At 39.7% G+C, this 6,000-nt stretch overlaps 1 long non-coding RNA gene across 1 annotated transcript in view; it reads right to left on the minus strand.

Moving 5' to 3' along the window:
- Positions 1-5,060, minus strand: part of LOC145547407 (uncharacterized) — a 71,172-nt gene extending 66,112 nt beyond the window's left edge. Inside the window, exon 1 of the long non-coding RNA XR_014083814.1 lies at positions 4,774-5,060. This is a non-coding gene — a long non-coding RNA (uncharacterized LOC145547407). The remainder of the gene's footprint in view (positions 1-4,773) is intronic.
- Between the last annotated feature and the right edge of the window lie 940 nt (positions 5,061-6,000).

The raw sequence follows: 6,000 nt of genomic DNA on the forward strand, positions 1-6,000 counted from the left end.
TCGGCTGCCCCATTACAATGAGAACATCTAATGCTCCAGAGGTCTTTTGTGAATGAACACACCAAAGCCCAGAACTGACCAGGTTGGTCTGCTTCTTTATGGAGAATCATGTAAGGTCAGTCAAAAGAATTGACACAGTAAAAGGAGATGATAATAATTTAGTTTCCCCTGAATTTTGATGAGCTCAATAAACAGAAAAGTAAACTGATTAGAACACCCTCTACTTTCTGAACTGTGAGTCTTTTTAACTCCCCATTTCTTCAGAATTTATCATTTGAACTCATGTCAGCTAATGACCTTATTAGTCCTCTCAGGCCCTGTGTGGCTCTCTGAATCAGGGTTGTTGTTGTTTAGTCACTAAGTGGTATCCAACTCTTTTGTGACCTCATGGACTGTAGCCTGCCAGGTTCCCCTGTATATGGGATTCTCCAGGCAGGAAGACTGGAGTCGGTTGCCATTTCCTTCTCCAGGGGATCTTCCCAACCCAGGGATCAAACCTGTGTCTCCTGCATTGGCAGGTGGATTCTTTGCCATTGAGACATCTGGGAAAGCCTCTGAATCAGAGGAAGGGGTAACTGAAAATGAATGGGTTTCTTTCTGTAGGACATACAATGGCACCTTCCATAGAAACGAGCTTTGACTATTTAAATGCAACCTGAGAGTAACCCTGCTAGTGGACCCAGTACTTTTTCTATTTTGTAATACTACCTTATTTATTCTTTTTTTTTAATTAATTCATTTATTTTAATTGGAGGCTAATTACTTTACAAGAAAAAGAAATGCAAAAAAGCAAAATGGCTGTCTGAGGAGGCCGTACAAATAGCTGTGAAAAGACAGGAAGCAAAAAGCAAAGGAGAAAAGGAAAGATATACCCATTTGAATGCAGAGTTCCAAAGAATAGCAAAAAGAGATAAGAAAGCCTTCCTCAGAGATTAGTGCAAAGAAATAGAGGAAAACAATAGAATGGGAAAGACTAGAGATCTCTTCAAGAAAATGAGAGATAACAAGGGAACATTTCATGCAAAGATGGGCTCAATAAAACAGAAATGGTAGGGACCTAACAGAAGCAGAAGATATTAAGAAGAGGTGGCAAGAATACACAGAAGAATTGTACAAAAAAGTTCTTCATGATCCAGACAATCACAATGGTGTGATCACTCACCTAGAGCCAGACATCCTGGAATGTGAAGTCAAGTGGGCCTTACGAAGCATTACTACAAACAAAGCTAGTGGAGGTGATGGAATTCCAGTTGAGCTATTTCAAATCCTAAAAGATGATGCTGTGAAAGTGCTGCACTCAATATGTCAGCAAATATGGAAAACTCAGCAGTGGCCACAGGACTGGAAAAGGGCAGTTTTCATTCCAATCCCAAAGAAAGGCAATGCCAAAGAATGCTCGAACTACCGCACGATTGTACTCATCTCACAGGCTAGTAAAGTAATGCTCAAAATTCTCCAAGCCAGGCTTCAGCAATACGTGAACCGTGAACTTCCAGATGTTCAAGCTGGTTTTAGAAAAGGCAGAGGAACCAGAGATCAAATTGCCAACATCCGCTGGATCATCGAAAAAGCAAGAGAGTTCCAGAAAAACATCTATTTCTGCTTCATTGACTATGCCTAAGCCTTTGACTGTGTGGATCACAATAAACTGGAAAATTCTGAAAGAGATGGGAATACCAGACCATCTGACCTACCTCCTGAGAAACCTGTATGCAGGTCAGGAAGCAACACTTAGAACTGGACATGGAACAACAGACTGGTTCCAAATAGGAAAAGGAGTATGTCAAGGCTGTATGTTGTCACCCTGCTTATTTAACTTATATGCAGAGTACATCATGAGAAACGCTAGGCTGGAGGAAGCACAAGCTGGAATCAAGATTGCTGGGAGAAATATCAATAACCTCAGATATGCAGATGACACCACCCATATGGCAGAAAGTGAAGAAGAACTAAAGAGCCTCTTGGTGAAAGTGAGAGAGGAGAGTCAAAAAGTTGGCTTAAAGCTCAACATTCAGAAAACTAAGATCATGGCATCCGGTCCCATCACTTCATGGCAAATAGGTGGGGAAACACTGGAAACAGTGGCAGACTTTGTTTTTCTGGGCTCCAAAATCACTGCAGATGGTGACTGCAGCCATGAAATTAAAAGACACTTACTCCTTGGAAGGAAAGTTATGACCAACCTAGACAGCATATTAACAAGCAGAGACATTACTTTGCCCGCAAAGATCCGTCTAGTCAAGGCTATGGTTTTTCCAGTGGTCATGTATGGATGTGAGAGTTGGCCTATAAAGAAAGCTAAGCGCCGCAGAATTGATGCTTTTGAACTGTGGTGTTGGAGATGACTCTTGAGAGTCCCTTGGACTTCAAGGAGATCCAACCAGTCCATCCTAAAGGAGATCAGTCCTGGGTGTTCATTGGAAGGACTCATGTTGAAGCTGAAACTCCAATACTTTGGCCACCTGATGCAAAGAGCTGACTCATTTGAAAAGACCCTGATGCTGGGAAAGATTGGGAGCAGGAGGAGAAGGGGACGACAGAGGATGAGATGGTTGGATGGCATCACTGACTCAATGGACATGGGTTTGGGTGGACTTAGGGAGTTGGTAATGGACAAGGAGGCCTGGGGTGCTGTGGTTCATGGGGTCGCAAAGAGTCAGACAAGACTGAGTGACTGAACCGAACTGAACTGGCTGTGGTTTTTGCCATACATGGGCGTGAATCAGCCACAGGTGTACATGTGTGTCCCCATCCGGAACCCCCCTCCCACCTCCCTCCCCAGCCCATCCCTCTGGGTTATCCCAGTGCACCAGCTTTGAGTGCCCTATTTCATGCATCAAACTTGGACTGGTCATCTATTTCACATATGGTAATATAATAGACATGTTTCAATGCTATTCTCTCAAATCACCCCACCCTCGCCTTCTCCCCCAGAGTCCAGAAGTCTGTTCTTTATATCTGTGCTTCTTTTGCTGTCTTGCATGTAAGGTTGTTGTCACCATCTTTCTAAATTCCATATATATGTCTTAATATACTGTTTTGGTGTTTTTCTTTCTGACTTATTTCACTCTGTATAATAGGCTCTAGTTTCATCCATCTCATTAGAACTGATTCAAATGCATTTTTTTAATAATGAAATTTTTGACCATTTATTCTTATTTTTGTTAAATCTCAGTGTTGCCAAGCATTCTTATTAAGAATGCTTAATAAGAATAAAACTGTTATTCTTAATAAGAATGCTTGGCAACATTGAGATTTTTTAAAAATGAGGACAAATGACTGAAAATTTCACTTCTAGGGTTTTAGATTCACACAGATAGACATTTTGGTCAAAGTATAACACCAGGTCCTGCTTTCTCCCCCTTCCTCACACTCAGATTAGTCTTCTAAGCCAACCTGCTTCTTGGTCATTGTAAAAATAAAAGGAAATACACTGAACACCAGAAAATGGTGTTGAGAGATGGAGTAAGCACAATGAATAGAGGACATGTCAGAGCAAGTGAAGACACTTTCTCTTCTATCCTATAAAATGCAGAAAGCTGAAGAGCTACTGCAGACATCATAAAGTGGCTGTATTTTTAGCCCCTACTCATTATGGCTGTTAGTGAATAGTTTCTCTGTTGTCTTAAGCCATTCATCTTGGGAGAAATATGGCCCCATTTCTGTATTTATTTATCTGTTTAGAAATGGGAAAACATAAACTCTTGCAGTATAATAAATTTTCTCACTTTTAATAGTTAAATGATTCCACAGTAAAATGAAAGCCAAGCATTATTTTTATTCCTTGAATTTTTGTCATTTTGAGTATCCTTAGCAACAGTTAATGTCACAATCCCTAAGAATGGCCTCAATTTGATGATCTATCTTCTGAAGATTGTTTTCTCAAACTTTAGACAGTTAAAAGTGGACTAGCAAAGAACTTAATCATCTCTGCTTTCTAAAAGTACAAAGAAAGCAGGTGTTTTTAGAGAGTTTATTTCTAACTCATGCAAATTTCAAAATGTAGAAAAGCAAAAACTGAGAGGACTAAAATTATCCCAAAATAATAGTTTTATCTAGGACACAAAGAGCTAAACAATTCCCAGTTATTCTTAGCATGAAATTTAATTGGAAAATATAAACTTAACAGGATTTTGGATGTACCAAGAATATAACTAGTGACACCTTTGCTATTAAGGAAGCGAATCGATTTTCATATGTTTTCATATGAAAAGACCAGCATTGGGTTCATCCATTCCATCTGCCTCACCTTGTTTCTTGAGAATTACAGCAAAAGAGATGTTTCACATAAATGCATACTTTCTATTGCTCGGCAGAGCTTCTACCCCAAATCCCTGCCTCCTTTCCTGAGCCAAGACAAACTAGAAGGAGGTCTGAAAGTTCCCATCTCTTCCTTTAACTCAGTATCACAACTTAGTAGCCTACTTCCTTGTCTTTTCTGAGCTTTCCAGATTCAAAGGGGACTCTTAGGAAGAAGGCACTTAAACAGAGAAAATAGTAAGAGTGAAAAAACGACAGACTCACAAAAGCATTCAGACCAAAATATTTCCAAAATTATAGGCCAATATCCACTGTCCTCCTCTCCCAAATCAAATGTCCAATTGAAATTTCTGATCCTAAATATCTTTACATTTCTATTAAAGATCCTAGATAAAACTTTGCAGTATTCAGAGAGAAGTAAAGAAAGGAAATATCCATCTCACTATCCAGGTGAAAGAATATCCTATCTCTGGATATTTCCCTGTGTAAGCCATGAATGCTTAATGAACTGACCTGTGTTCTTGCTAACACTTTTTCATCTGTCACTTTCAATAGGCCACCAAAGTGTCACCTCCCGTTGATTCAGCAAGTCAACTTCAGAGTTGTAAGCTTTCATTTTTACTAGATTCTAAACTACTTGAAGAGAGAACCTTGGTCTCCTGCAGCTCAATATTTAAGAGCAGACTGCCTGGTTGTTAATCATGGGTCGGCCCCTAACTAGCTGTCTGTGTTACTTTGCCTCCTGGGGTGGCAGTTTCCTCATCTGTAACATGAATGGCAATATTGCTGGTAACTGCCTCATGGCAAGGTGGAGAGGATCAAATGAAATAATATGTGTAAAGAACTCAGAGCACTATGACACGTTGTTAGTGGTCACTTAACATGAGCTGGTCATATTTCCTTAGTGTGTGGTGCCTAACAGCCATCTTTAGTGCGTTGAAGGAATGAATGACTCCTGACAAATGTTTGTATTCTCTCTCAGAAGAAAATTTGGCATTATTGAAAAAAACATGGGTGCTGCTAGAAAACCCTTTTGTGGCTTGAGAAAGACACACCCAGAGAGAATGGTAAAATATATACATCTTCCCAGTCAAAGGTTTTTGACCTTTCCTAATGGGGTCCACATTTTCCCTGTTGCTTGGTTTAGCACTGTTGAGGAACGAAGGAAAATTTCCTTCAAATAAAACAGAATTCAGAGGTAGGGTGAAGTTAACAGGAACGGAAAAACATCTTTCATAGGTGCTCTTTCTCTCCTGTCCAACCTGAAAAATGGTCTCTATCTAGGAAAGAAATGAGGTGCAGAGAAAATTAAGAATGCAAGTAGTAAGTTGATTTTGGTCTTTGCGGGCATTTGAGTGGTATCTCAAAAAATTTAAAGACCATCTAAAAGTACTTCCTCTTATTTACGGTCTTACTTCCTGAATGAAATACTGTCTGCATTAATCCAGTCTGGAATTACAGGGCCTTTCTATGTTTGATGTCTCCAGAAACTTAGAACACAAACACCAACCAAAGAAAAATATATGGACAAACATAAATTAGACCTTTCCCCCTATTGGGATGTATGCATGAATCGTAGCTTATAAATTTAGATTATGTCTCTACTGCCATCATGTGATAGAATGGTTTTTAGTGGAGATATCTTAAAATGAGAGTCCAAACTCAAAACACAAGGCACTTTCAAGGCAAAAAGCTGAATCCCTCTTTCCCCTGCCTATCAAACAGTATCACGGTTTCTGA

This window comes from Giraffa tippelskirchi, chromosome 4 (assembly GCF_054371585.1).
Source record: "Giraffa tippelskirchi isolate mGirTip1 chromosome 4, T2T-mGirTip1v1.2.pri, whole genome shotgun sequence".
Taxonomy (NCBI): Eukaryota; Metazoa; Chordata; class Mammalia; order Artiodactyla; family Giraffidae; genus Giraffa; species Giraffa tippelskirchi.